Below are 15,484 nucleotides of genomic sequence, written 5' to 3' on the forward strand. Positions count from 1 at the left end.
ACCTAAATTTAGTTCTTTAATTTCTGAACTTGATTTCTTCTGATTTAGTTTTACAATGCCCCTCCCCCCCTCCCTCCACCTTTGTTTATTTTTCTCTACACACGTGCACGAAATTTAGTAACTCAGTCTCTAGGGTTCGACCTGGATTACCACTTATTGCATTCATTCAGAAAATATTTCATTACTGATAATTTCAGTTAACTTTTTGTGGAATCGGTAACCATCAGGGGTAGATCTCTCGGTTGGTGGTAGAGTAGTGGGAGCACCCCTCTGTGGGCAATCTCTCAAAAAGTGATCCATAGATCCACATCTAAAGCATCCTCCAGTCAATAGTCGGTACTCTCCTTGGTGCTTCCTCCCACAGTGGGTACACTTTGGCACTGGGGCTGATCCCCTTGTTATTGTGCTCAGGGAATTGGCTATAGATACTCCAGACTGGCCTTTCTGGCCCTGTGTCTGGCCCTATGAACCTTTAAACCTCTTACTAGCAGAAGTCGGCATGCTAGACTACCCCGGTCCAGATCCTCTCTTATGCTGCCTATCTCTCCGAGTTTGCTCACTCTCTCTCACTCTCTCCATATTTAGGGCTACAGCCACTAACCGGGAGAAGTCAGTAAGCCCATGTGCCATCACCAGAAGTCTAATGTTATCATTCAGTCCATCCTTGAACCTACGGCACCGATCTGCCTCTGTAGGCATCATCTCCCATAGATATCTACTTAACCTCACAAACTCTCTCTCGTACTCAAAAACCGTAAGTTGTCTCTGTCTCAATGTCAGAAACTCTCTCCTTCTAGCCTCTAAGTACACATGACTAATATACTTCTTTCTGAACTCAGTCAGAAAGAAATTCCAAGTAATCTATGCAAGTTGTACTACTCTAGACACTGTCACCCACCATTGGTAGGTATCCTCTTATAGTAACGACAGAGCACATTCCCACTACTGTTCTGGGATGCAGTGTAGCTGCTGCAATACCCTCTCAGTTCACTCTGGCCAATGCTTAGCAGTGGCTGGGTCATCTTTCTTTGTACCCTTAAAGTCGATGGCCCCATACTTTCTTAACTTCTCTAGTGGGGACCGTTGTACAGGCTGTGACTGTAGCTACGACTATGGCTGTGGAATGACTCCAGTAACCTGGAGGAGCATCTGAGTCATCTGCTCTAAGAACTCCTGCTGTGCTCTACCCATTGCACCATGCGATGACTCTTCTCTCTTGTTTTGCTCTTGACTACGGATAGGTATATGACTACCAATCTCCTCCTCCTCAGGTCTGTAAAACCTTTCCTCTGAAGGATCAGACTGCATCAATCCTATAAAATAGACAAAGAACAGATCTGCATTAGTGTCACCCTGACTCCTAAATAAAGGCTCATGCATGTTATGCACACTTTATCTTTCCATCTACCTATGCCTAGGAATGCCTAAACCTTTGCTTTGATACCACTAAATGTGACACCCCTTACCCATCTACAGTGTAGTCGAGTAAGGTATGCCACATTTGGTGCCGGAGCACTCTATCCTGTCTTATCGTGTATAATATTAATTTAATTATATTATCTTACGTATAGAAATATTTTTTTTTATCACATCTTATTTTTGTGGAGACCCAGACAAAGTCTCCTCTGTTTTATTAGTGCATGGCGGATTCCACTGTTTACCTGTTAAAAATAATTTCATATCATATGTTATACTATCCATCTCATTCTTTCCATATGCCATGTTATATGTACAGACTACCTAAAGTGAGGGTGTTACAATTCTCCCTCTCTAAATAAAAATTTCTTCCTTGAAATTTACCCGGTGTAAATAGTCAATGAACTATTATCTTCTTGCTTCTCCACTTTTTTGTGTTATAATGCTTCACTTTCCCCTTAGTTTGTCTTACTAGATCTAACTCTACAATCTTATCCTTAACCAATTCTACACCCGCCTTCTTTCATCTCATATACAGTCTCCTTCTCATCTCCATCCACTATCTTTAATGTAATCCTTTTCGATTGATAATCTACCATCACCTTATGGCCTAAAGGGTTAGTGACAAGTATGTTATCTTCTAACCCATCTATCTATATCTCTCTATTAACAGGGGTACAATGTGTATATAGTAATGATCAATACATATACAAAGGTATTATAAATGGAAATTGTACCTCTGATAACGTCTGCCAGATCTGGCTTCTCTCAAGCCCTCATAGCATATACACGAAGTGCTACTCTAGCCTTCTGCCTCTCAACAGTCTCTGTAACAGGTCTCTGTGATGTACTAGCTATCTCTGGTCTCGCAAGTCGTCGACCCCTCTATGCTGCGGGGGCAGATCTCTCAGTTTGTGGTCGGGCAATGGAAGCACTGATCTGTGGAAAATCTCTCAAAAAGTGATTTGTAGATCCACATTTGAAGCATCCTCCAGTCAATAGTCGGCACTCTCCTTGGTGTCTCCTCCCATAATGTGTACACTTTGGCACCGAGACTGATCCCCTTATTGCTATGCTAGGAGAACTGGCCATAGATATGCCAGACTCGCCTCTCTAGCCCTGTGTCTGGCCCTTGGGCTTCTTACTATCAAAAACTGGGGTACTGGACTGGCCCTATCTGGAACCCCTCTTACGTTGTCTATCCCTCCTGGACTGCTCATCACCTCATACTCTCTCCACATTGAGAGCTGCAGCCACTAACTATGAGAAGTTCGTAAGTCGATGTGCCATCACCAGAAGTCTGATGTTATCATTTAGCCCATCCTCAAACCTATATATCTATCTGCCTCCATAGGCATCATCTCCCAAGCATACCGGCTGAGTCTCACGAACTCCCTCTCATACTCAGAGACCGTGAGCTGCCTCTGCCTCAAAGTTAAGAACTCTCTCCTTCTAGCCTCTATGTACACATGACTAATATACTTCTTCTTGAACTCAGCCAAGAAGAAGTCCCAAGTAAGCATTGTCAGTGGTACGACTCTAGACACCATAACCCACCACTGGTAGGCATCCTCTTGTAAGAGTGACAAAGCAAACTCCAACTGTTACTCTGGTGTGCAGTATAATTGCTGTAGCACCCTTTCTGTCCTCTCCAGCAAATGCTCTGCGGCGGCTGGGTCATCTTCCTTCTTACCTTTAAAGTCAATGGCCCCATATTTTCTCAACTTCTCCAGTGGGGACCCCTGTACAGGCTGTGGCTGTGGCTGTAGCTGTGGCTGTGAGATGGCTTCGATAACCTGGCGGAGCATCTGAGTCATCCGCTCTAGAAAAGCCTGTTGTGCCCTCCTAATAGCACTATGAGATTACTCCTCTCTCCTATCTCGCCCCTGACTAGAAGCAGGTATATGACTACCAATCTCCTCATCCTCAGGTCTGAAAGACCCTTGCTCTGAAGGATCAAACTCCATCAGTCCTATAAAACAGACAGAGAATAGATCTGCATTAGTGTCATCTCGACTCCTAAATAAAGGCATGTGCATGTTATACCCACTATCTCTTTCTATCTAACTAGGTCTAGGACCGCCTAAACCTTTGCTCTGATACCACTAAATGTGACATCTCTTACTTGTCTACAGTGTAGCCGAGCAAGGTGTGCCACATTCGATGCCGGAGCACCCTATCTTGTCTTATCTTATACCGTATTAATTTAAACTCCATGTATTTATATTATCCCATATGTTGAAATTTTTTTTATCACATCTTATTTTTGTGGAGACCCAGACAGAGTCTCCTCTTTATATTAGCGTACGGCAGGTTCCATTATTTACCTGTTAAAAATCTCATATCATATATCATACTATCCATCTCATTCTTTTCCATATCATATCATATCATCATGGCTCATATAAATTTCAAGTAAATATTCTTCATTCCATTCATATAAAATTCATATACAGTAATAAAATTCATATATAACAATTTACAATTTATTTACAGTCCCAAAATGAATTACATCCCGTTTATGCACAATGATCAAAATACAAAAGCTAAATATACATGGGCCCTACCAAAAAAATGGACTGCTAAGGTGATAACCACACAATGGAAAATCTGATCCAAAATCCTATGTAGGCACTACTGCTACTGCTGCTGCTGCTGGTGATCTCTTGTACCTATGCGTGGTAAAACCAACGTGCTAAGCAAATTGCTTAGTGATGCATAAAATAAAAGGAAATAAACTAAATAATTAAAGATAATTATTCTATGTATAATTTCATAAGGAAAAGTAAATTCTGTAAATTTGTAGTCATTTACATGTTTATTGACTTTGGGAGCAAATAAACTTATCAGGATCTTTTCTGGTCATTTATCTCATATTTAGTCTTATTAAATTCATATTAGTGATCTCTTCATGTAATTATTTAATTTTAAAGCTTATTACTCATATATGTGCCCAAGTAACCTATGACAGACTATAGACACTAGATACACGGGAGTATACTAGTTAGACATCCATATGTCTATCCTGTATACATCGGTCACGTCAGGCACAAGGCTAGTGGGCAGGCATAAAGCCAGAAATCATAATAGGCACAATGGCCAACGGGCAGGCATCAAGCCTGTAGAACAACCATATCGGATATATATTATCTATCAATGATTATTCCTGTGGGTAGTACTGCAATCTGTAATCCCTAATTGGTATACCAATCAATCTATGCTATATACATAAGACTAGGTATACTTTGGGCAAAGTAGTATTATTAAGTACTTATTGTTTCATTATTTCATGTTACGTACTAGTTGTGTTTCATAGCATTTTCATGTTACTTGTGATGGGAAATATAAGTCTCACATGCATATTCATATCACTTTTATATTTAGCAAATCATTTTAGTTAATTTCATATCATATGACAAGTCATTTTATGAACCTTTCTCAAGGTCCAGATTTAGTGTCTTAAATTCACCTAGCAAATTAGTCAAGATGTCGCCACTTTTTGGCCACACTTCCTTCATGGAAGTTGTTCCTCTATGTCTTATCTTTGTTTTTCTTTTTGAATCATGTCATTTGGAGTTTTAGAACTCAAGTTATGGTCAAATTACCAAAACTGGTTCATTAACCTTTTCTGGTTTCAGAACCAGGCAGACTCTAGAATCACACTTTATCTAGTCATTTGGATATGCTACAGTCATTTTTAGGCCTAATGTCCTTCATATGAGTTATTCTCCTATGTCTTAGGGTCACTCAGGTTCAAGAATCATAATTTTTCAAGTTATGTAGGGTGAGTTACGGCTAATTAACTGACCTGGACTCATGAATCCTATGCCTTTAGGATTTCAGGTTCAGGTTAGTGTCTTTGATTCCCATTTTAGGGTTCTTACACTCAAAATTTGAGGAAAGTTCCTAAATCAAGGTTGGAGCCCTGCTTCTTAGGTTTTCAAAAAAATATGGCTCATCTCAATTGGAGTTTCCTGGTGAGAGATATGATCTAAATATTATTATGGGGTCAAGTGGTTATTTAGTCCAATTTTAGGATTTGGGATACTGAATTTTTCTAACAATTTGGCCAAGTTTCATTAGGTTCTGGGTTTTGGTCAAAACACCAAATTTGTAGTTCTAAGTCTTATAGAGATTTCTGGCTTTGGTTTCACTGCATTTGCAGTTTTGTGGACCAAGTTATGGCATTTTTGCCAAAACTGGTAGGGTAGGTCAAAGTCCAGAATTTCAGGGCATTTTTAGTTTTGGTCAGAATTGTTGACCTAATTTATTCTAGCATTTTGGTTGGGTTAGAGTCAAAACTGGGTTCTATGTTCTCCATGAAAAATGTGCTCCTATGTCTATCCTTTCCAATGGTTTAAGAATCAGATCATTCTGACCTTCCTAGAGTAAGTTATGGCCATTTGAACATTTACTGTTCATATGGTTATTTTTCCAAGTCCAGCATATAGTTACCTAGATTCAAGTCAATTTTAGGCCAAGTTAGGTTCAGTTTCTGGGTAGGGTCTCTACACGAAAAATGTGGCAAATTATCCTAGGTTTCATCTTCAATTAGCCTCACACCAATTAGAGCAACATAACTCTACTTATGGCCATGAAAGTACACTGAACTCAAGGTCCAGAATTCCTGGATGAAAACAACACTCTCAATTTCTCAATTCCACCTAACTCCCAAACTTCAATCACATTCATGGCACTTCAAATAGTCAACAATCAACCTTAACAACATCAATTTCAAGCCACAACACAAAATCCCTATTATACTCATTTCATATAGGCATTTTAGGGTAGTTTTGCATTCATTTTGCCCTTATATTTTAGTATATTTTATGTTTTTAGCTTTATTTTAGCTTATTTGTTAACTTTAGATACTTTATATTTGATTTTCATAATTTTGTTATTTTTGATAGGATTTTGTGGCAAATCGAAGATCAATGAGTGCATTAGGAAGTGATTTGAAGAAATTTCGAGCCCTTTAAGCATAGAGGAAAGTTGAAGAAATCAAGCCTTGAAAGAGCAAGTTAGCCGAAATTTGCTTGAGACTTTGCTTAAGATCCCGCTTAGGGTAAAGCAGCAGTGCTTGAGGTGCAGCACAAGTCAAGCATGAGCAGAAAAGTCTATTTTACTCTAAGTCTGCCGAGATTTGCTGAGGGTCTGCTTAACCTTAAGCAGACAGTGCGACCAGAAGCTGAAATTTGCTGAGAAGTTGCTTAGGGTTAAGCCGAACCCTAAGCAGACTACCTAGAATGTGAAAAATGCTGCTGACTGGGATAATTTTACATCTCATTTCCTATCCACTCCTTGGCTCTTATTTACTTTTAGGGCAGCTTTTTAGGACCATATAAATTCATCATTTCCTAATTTTTGCCACAAGAGGAAAAGGGAGGAAAGACAAAAAGGAAAGAAAATTTAATAGAGAGAGAGAGGAGACGCCATTTTCTCTTGGGGAGGAGCTGCTGCACCAGTTTTAGAGCTCCAGAAACTAGAGATTTTGGTTCTTCTACTTTGGTTTTTTCTATTTTAGTCCTTTTATCATGTTTTCATTACTTTTCCATCAACTTTTCTTGTAAATACCATCATGAGTGAGTAAACTCTTTAAATTTCAGAGTTGGGAAATATGTTTTAGATTAATTTGTGGATTTGGACTGGGTATTTCCTTATTTTACATAAATATGAGTTTTGATTCCTTCCTTGTGTGCTTGATTTACTTGCCTAATGTTGGTACCCATTGGGTATTGTGTTAATCTTTGATTGAAGGACCGAAAGGTGAAAGTCATTGATAGATAATCAAGGATTGGAACTTAAAATCACCTAGATTTAGAAATAAACTTGGGTTTTAAGAGGAATAATAATTGGTTACAAAACTTAATGGGTTTTAAATTAATCAAATATCGTACGAAAGTAGGTTTGGTTATTTTAGAACACACTTGGATTTGCTTGAAAAAGAAATCAAAGGAATTTAGAATTAATCACCTTCAAACTCTATTTTTCCCTAAAAATTGGAATGCCCAAGACAAATCCCAATTAATTTATGCATAAACCCCCAATTCTAGAATCACTTTTAATATAATTAGACTTTCATTTAAATTACCCATTGTTAATTTAGTTCAATTGCGAACTATAATTAGAATTTATTTATTTGCTCTTTACCCATTTCAATTAGATTAATCAATTTACCTTGCTTATTTACATTTACCATTTATCCATTAATCATTAGCCCAAATAATCTCTTCATTCATAGTTCGGTACTCAAACAGCAAATCCTCGTGGGAACGATACTTGATTCATCACTTTATTACTTGAGACGACCCGTATACTTGCGGATTCACCCCATCAAGTTTTTGGCGCCGTTGCCGAGGATTTGATTTTTGTTTGATATTGAACAAATGTTTGTTTGGTTAATTTGGGCATTTTATTTTATTTTCTTTTTACCATTTTACTTTGAGAATTTGTTTATTTTGTTTTTCAGGTGCTTTATTTTATGAGAATGACAAAAAGTGAAGAAATCAATCTATTCTTTGACCCAGAAATAGAAAGACAGCAAAAGCTTTAAGAGCAGAATCTAAAAGGAGAAAAGCTGAAATTAAAGCTCAACAACAATAAGAAAGAGCACAAGAGCAAGAGCAATTACAAGAAGAAATGGCCAACAACAATAACAACCGCTCTGTGAAGGATCATGCCTATCCTAACATTGGGGATTTCATGCCAAGTATCACAAGACCAAGAGTAGAAGCTAATAATTTTGAACTGAAGCCTACACTCTGTCAGATGGTACAACAATCACAATTTGGAGGAAATCCAAGTGAAAGTCCACATGTGCATCTAGCACACTTTCTTGAGATCAGTGATATGTTGAAGATAAATGGAGTTTCTGATGATGCAATTCGACTCAGATTATTTCCTTTTTCTCTGAAGGACCGAGCTAGAGAGTGGTTACATTCATTGCCACCGGGTTCTATCACAACATGGGATGAACTTTCTCAAGCATTTTTAGCTCAATATTTTCCACCAAGCAAGACAGCTAAGCTAAGAAATGAGCTGACTTCTTTCAAACCTAGAGATGATGAGAGCTTGTATGAAGCATGGGAGAGGTACAAGGATTTGCAAAGGAGATGTCCACATCATGGGATTCCTAAGTGGATGCTTGTTCAACACTTTTACAATGGAGTTTCACCAGCTATTAGAAGTACAATTGATGCATCTTCTGGAGGTGATCTTATGGAGAAATCTGAAGATGAAGCTTTTTCTGCTCTTGATAAAATTGCTTATAACAACTACCAATGGAGTTGTGAGAGGAATGAGATCAAGAAACCAGCTGGTATGTTTGAGCTTGATGCCATGAATATGATTAATGCTAAGTTTGATGCTTTGACGAGAAAAATGGACAAGATAAGCATGAAAGTGGATTCTTCAGCTGGAGGTTCTAGTAACTCAGTAGAAGTTGGAGCTGCAAATGTCAATTGTGCAGTAGATTTTTCTGCACTTAATCAAGATTTTTCAAGTGAGCAAGTGGATTATATGGGGACTACAATCAAAGACCAGGTGGTAACCCATTTTCTGCAACTTATGATCCAGCATGGAGAAACCACCCCAATTTCTCTTGGGGAGGTAGACAAGGACAAAATCAGAACTTTCAGCAACCTTCTGGGTATCAATAACATCAGAATTTTCAGCATAATAGAGGCCCTCCTCCTGGAATTTCTAAACCTCAAAATGCACCTGCTCCACCTCTACCACAACAAGCACAACCAGACAAGACAACTAGATTGGAAGCTATGATTGAGACTCTACTTGTGAGCCATCAAAGTCAACAAGAAATGATTTCTCAATTAGCATCTAAAGTGGATCAAATGGCAACACACAACAAGATGTTAGAGAATCAAATAACTCAACAAGCTAGCTCTTCAAATAACAAAGCATTTGGGAAGCTCCCTAGCCAGCCAGAGAATTCAAGGGAGCATTGTAAGGCTATTACATTGAGAAGTGGAAAAATATTAGAGAATGGAGATAAAAAGATTAAAGAGAAAATTGAAGAAGAGAAAAACAGAGAAGGAGATGAACAAACTGAAGCTGAAGTTAGAATTGAAGCTGAGAAAGAAAATTCAATGGAAGAAAAAGGAAGTAATGAGAGGGAGAGCAAAGAGGAAGAACCTAAATATGTTGCACCTAAAGCCTACATGCCACCTTTACCATTCCTACAAAGGTTCCAGAAAGCGAAATTGGATAAACAATTTGGGAAGTTCTTAGAAGTATTGAAGTCTTTGCATGTGACTATTCCTTTCACTGATGCCTTAGCACCAATGCCTTCATATGCTAAATTTTTGAAGGAGATTTTATCTAACAAGAAGAAATTGGAGGAATTTGAGACTGTAGCTCTCACGGAAGAAAGCAGTGCTATTTTGCAAAATAAGCTTCCACCCAAACTGAAAGATACTGGAAGTTTTTCCATACCATGTCACATTAGGGATATTAGTATAGATAAGGCTTTATGTGATCTTGGAGCCAGTGTTAGTCTAATGCCATTGTCTATCTATGAAAAAGTGAAGATTGGAGAAATGAAGCCTACTACCATCTCACTACAGTTAGCAGATAGGTCTATTAAATTTCCAATTGGGGTAATTGAGTATGTTCCTCTAAAAGTTGGAAATTTTTTCATATCAGTGGATTTTGTGGCATTGGACATGGAGGAGGATGTACACATTCCTATTATTCTTGGTAGACCTTTCCTTGCTACTGCTGGAGCTGTGATTGATGTAAAAAATGGGAGGCTTACATTAGAAGTTGGGGAAGAGAAAGTTGAATTTAATTTGTTTCAAGCAATGAAAAAGAGAGATGATTCAAATTCATGCTTGAGAATTGATGTGATAGATGAAGAGGTCAGAGAAGTGCTTAAAAAGCAACATCCTAAAGATCCCTTAGAAGCTTGTTTGGTTCATAACATCAAAAAATGGGATGAGATTGAAGAAGCTGCAGAATATGCTACAATTTTGGAAGGAAATCCACCTTTGCCTATGGCTGATATTGAGAAGATTGGGGACTTGAAGCAAGAAACAACTTCATTATCAAAGCTTGAAAAAAATGAAGCACCGAAGGTAGAGTTGAAACCTCTTCCAAAAAATCTCAGGTATGCTTTTCTAAGTCAAAATTCTACATATCCTGTGATTGTTAGTGCTAAATTGAATGATTGTGAGGTTGAAAAATTATTAAGAGTTCTTAGAAAGCATAGAAGGATAATCGGTTACACCATTGATGATATTAAAGGAATACATCCTTCTGTGTGCATGCATAGAATTTTGTTGGAAAATAATCGTAAAGCCTCTCGAGAGTCACAGAGGAGATTGAATCCAAATATGAAAGAGGTTGTGAAAAAGGAGATCTTGAAATTGCTTGATGCAGGTATCATTTACCCTGTTTCTGACAGCAATTGGGTAAGTCTAGTTCATGTTGTACCCAAGAAAAGGGGCATCACAGCAGTGAAAAATGAAAATGATGAACTAATACCTACAAGGATCAGAATCGATGGAGAATGTGTATAGACTATAGGAAATTGAATAATGCAACTAGAAAGGACCATTTTCCATTACCATTTATAGATCAAATGCTTGAGAGACTAGCTCATCATTCTTATTTTTGCTATTTGGATGGCTATTCAGGGTTCTTTCAGATCCCTATTCACCCAGATGATCAGGATGAAACTACCTTCACATGTCCTTATGGTACCTTTGCATATCAAAGGATGCCATTTGGACTATGTAATGCCCCTGCTACATTTCAAAGATGTATGATATCCATATTTTCTGACATGATTGAGGGTATTATGGAAGTGTTCATGGATGATTTTTCTGTATATGGTAAATCTTTTGATGAATGCTTATCTAACTTGTCTAAGGTTTTGCAGAGATGTGAAGAGTTCAATTTAGTTTTGAATTGGGAAAAGTGCCATTTTATGGTACAAGAAGGAATTGTTTTGGGACATCTTGTGTCAAACAGGGGTATTGAAGTGGATAAAGCAAAGGTAGAAATTATTGAGAAAATGCCACCCCCAACATCCGTGAAGGGAGTGAGGAGTTTCTTGCGGCATGCTGGAATTTACAGGAGATTCATCAAGGATTTCTCTAAAATTTCTAAGCCTCTTACTAATTTATTAAGTAAAGATGTGGAATTCCATTTTGATACTAATTGTATGAATGCTTTTTGCAGGATAAAGGAAGCTTTGATATCTGCTCCTATTATGCAGCCACCCGATTAGTCATTACCTTTTGAGTTAATGTACGATGCTAGCGATTATGCCATTGGGGCTGTTTTGGGACAAAGGAGAGATAAGAAGGTGTATGCAATATACTATGCAAGTAGAACCTTAGATGATGCTCAAATAAATTACTCTACTACAGAGAAAGAGTTTTTGGCAGTGGTATTTACAGTAGACAAATTCAGGTCCTATCTTGTGGGGTCAAAGGTAATAGTGTACACGGATCATGCAGTTATCAAGTATCTCCTTCAGAAAAAAGAGGCTAAACCTAGATTGATAAGGTGGGTGCTACTCCTTCAAGAGTTTGACTTGGAAATTAAAGACAAGAAAGGAGTAGAAAATGTGGTAGCAGATCATCTGTCTAGATTGAGGCAAGAACAAGGAGATAATTTGGGAAAAGAGCCCCCAATAGATGATTATTTTCCTGATGAGCAACTGTTAGTAATCATGAATGCAAAAACCCCTTGGTATGCAGATTTCGTGAACTATCTAGTGTGTGGAATCCTCCCACCTGACCTAACATGGCAGCAAAAGAAGAAATTTCTTTTTGATGTAAAGGATTATGATTGGGAAGAGCCATTTTTGTTTAAGAGATGTGGAGATGGGTTGATTAGAAGATGTTTAGCTGATGAGGAGATAGGGAATGTTATTAAAGATTCCCATTCTTCACTTTATGGGGGTCATATGAGTGTGACAAAGACTGCAGAAAAAGTTCTTCAAGCAGGGTTCTTTTGGCCACACATGTTTAAGGATGTGAGGAAGTTTGTAAATGCTTGTGATAGGTGTCAAAGGATGGGTAATATCTCGAAGAGAGATGAAATGCCCCACCAAAATATATTGGAAGTGAAACTATTTGATGTGTGGGGCATTGATTTCATGGGACCTTTTCCATCGTCCTTTGGACACAAATACATTTTAGTTAGAGTAGATTATGTGAGTAAATGGGTTGAAGCTATACCATCTCCAACTAATGATGTTAGAGTTGTGATTAAATTCCTTAAAAAGTTCATTTTCACAAGATTTGGAACTCCACGTGCCATTATAAGTGATGGAGGTTCTCATTTTTGCAACCATCAATTTGAAAGATTATTACAAAAATATGGAGTGAAGCATAAGGTTGCAACACCCTACCATCCGCAACTAGTGGTCAAGTGGAGATCTCAAATAGAGAGTTTAAAAGAATTCTTGAGAAAACAGTGAATAGTTCAAGGAAAGATTGGTCACTAAAGTTAGATGATACTCTTTGGGCCTATAGAACAGCTTTTAAAACTCCTATTGGCACCACCCCATTTAGATTGGTTTATGGGAAAGCTTATCATCTACCTTTGGAGTTGGAGCATAAAGCATATTGGGCCATAAGGACACTGAATTTTGACTTAAAAACTGCAGGATAAAAAAGAATGCTGCAACTAAATGAACTTGAGGAACTTAGATTGGATGCTTATGAAAATGCCAAGCTTTACAATGAAAGAACTAAGAGATGGCATGATAAGCATATTAGGAGGAAAGAATTTCAGGAAGGGGATGTTGTTCTCCTATATAACTCTAGGTTAAGGTTATTTCCCGGAAAATTAAAGTCAAGATGGTCAGGGCCCTACACTGTTATAAAGGTATACCCCTATGGAGCTGTTGAGATAGGCAATGAAACCTCAGGGACTTTCAAAGTTAATGGGCAGAGATTAAAGCACTATATTGTTGGAGAACCCACACAAAATGTTGTAGAGGTTTCACGGCTTGGTTCTCCAATCAGGGATATTTAGGTGATTTGGAGTGGAAGGTCAAGCTTAAGACCTTAAACAAGCGCTTCTTGGGAGGCAACCCAAGCGTATCCTTTTATAGATTATTAAATTTCCATTTCATTTCATTTTCAGTTTTTACCCTCATTAAACTCAAAAGTGACATTTGTTTATCTTTTGTAGGTCATTCATGAAGATTGGGAAAATTAACGCTTGTAGCAAAAAGAAAAAAATTGAAAGGGAGCAAGTATAAGCAAAATTCTACACTTTATCCAGTACCTGTGAACAGTAACACTTTTAAACTTGTGTTAAATTGCTGATATTGCAATCTACTTGATAGCACATGTTTGATTTTGTGTCTTGTGTAAATTCTGTGAAATGCAACTTGAATGAGGATCAATTTTGATATTTAGGACTGATGTGAGCTTTATTGAGGTGCAAAGATAGTGTTTGTTAAGTTTTACCTTTTAGTGTATATATAGTTCTGTAATCTGTTAGGAATTTACATGTTTTTGTTTGAATTGCTGCTAGTTTTTACAGTCTGCAGATTTTTGTTACTGTTCATGCTACTGTTCATGCTGCTTAAGAAGTCAATTCTTATGTCTTTTCTGAAATTTTTGAATGTTTGGAACTTGTCTCAAATGCTGCTGAAAATGTGCTTTTGGTATAAGTCTAGAAAGGAGACCATTTCATTAAGTGTGCAAAAAGGTAGTCACAATTGGTGCCTCAATTGAACCATGCTTGTAAAAAGCTAAAAGAACATGTGCTATGCTTACTAAGTTTATGAGAGATAATGAGCTTAAAATTTTCAATTTTGTGGTATTAATGTGAATTTGGTAATTGCTGAGGGTCATGATAGCATTCCATAGCTTTTGGACTGTTTTTGGTAAGTAAAATCACAAATTTTCCCAAAACCTGTCGAAACTTGCTGATGATGTTGCTTACTAAGCAGTATCCCAAGCAAATTCTGCTGAACCCTATGCTTAACCCCAAGCACAGCCCAAATTACCAGTTGCCTGCCTCACATTTTAAAAAGCCCAAAACTTTCGCCATTTTTATGAAACCCTCACCCAAACTCCCGATAAGCCACAACTCTCATTCTGCCAACTCCCTTCCCGCACCATTTTTTCCGGCAATTTTTAAGGGAAGCTGAAAAGTTTCTTTCTTTTCATTAAATGGTGAGAACCAAAATGTGGTCCACCCACAAACCCAAACCCAGAAGATTTCGACACTCTGTCAAATCAAAAATGGGTATTCCATCCTCTCTACCCACAAACCCTAACCCCAGTCCCAGTCCGCTGCTCCCTCAGTCACCACCACCACAAACGCCGCCGCTACCTCAATCACCACCGCCTCAATTGCCACCACTACCCCCAGGCCAAACACCAACTCTCTTTCCGCCGACCCCCCTCTCGCCACAAATTGAGCCGCAAAATGAGACACCCATTTTCGACACTCAGTTCCCAGAACCAATGCCTGAACCTGCGCTACTCAAACGAAGTCTAAAGGTAAAACTAAAAAGGCCGCAGGTAGACCCAAGAAAGCCCCTGTCGGAAAATGAAAAAAACCACCCTCTGTTCCTTTCGACCTAAACTCTCCACCTCAACCATCCTCTGAACCAGTCAGCAAAAGGACTAGGTCCTCCTCGCAAATTCCACCACCAGCGGTCCAAACACCTGTATCTCAGTCGCCCTTAAACTCTCCAAAGAAGACTGCTATCTGCTAATGATATAGATGAGGTAATTTCTCCATTACCTTGGGCTTTTAGAAACATGGATATAAAAAATGCTTATGACAGTTTAGTTTCTAAACCTATTTTGGCAAACAAATATATGGATGAGCAGATTTTAAAAGAGCTAGGCATTTATGACTCTGTATTTGCCTATTTAGATGCTATCAGCTGGACTAAGTTTGCTAGGATTAGGGAACCAGTGTACAAGGATTTGACCTTGGAATTTTTGAGTTCCTTAAGACTGAATATCAAACCAACAGTACCTAAGCATAAGGATATGATATATTTTCGATGTGCTGGCATTGACAGGGAGTTAGACGTGGATGCTATGAATGCAATTTTTGGTTTTCA

At 38.2% G+C, this 15,484-nt stretch overlaps 1 non-coding gene across 1 annotated transcript; it reads right to left on the reverse strand.

Moving 5' to 3' along the window:
- Positions 1-8,439: 8,439 nt before the first annotated feature.
- On the reverse strand, positions 8,440-8,546 carry LOC131179741 (small nucleolar RNA R71). The gene has a single exon (XR_009148628.1). It is a non-coding gene; the product is annotated as a small nucleolar RNA R71 (small nucleolar RNA).
- Positions 8,547-15,484: the final 6,938 nt, after the last annotated feature.

The sequence above is a fragment of the Hevea brasiliensis genome, chromosome 4 (genome assembly GCF_030052815.1).
Source record: "Hevea brasiliensis isolate MT/VB/25A 57/8 chromosome 4, ASM3005281v1, whole genome shotgun sequence".
NCBI classification, from domain to species: Eukaryota; Viridiplantae; Streptophyta; class Magnoliopsida; order Malpighiales; family Euphorbiaceae; genus Hevea; species Hevea brasiliensis.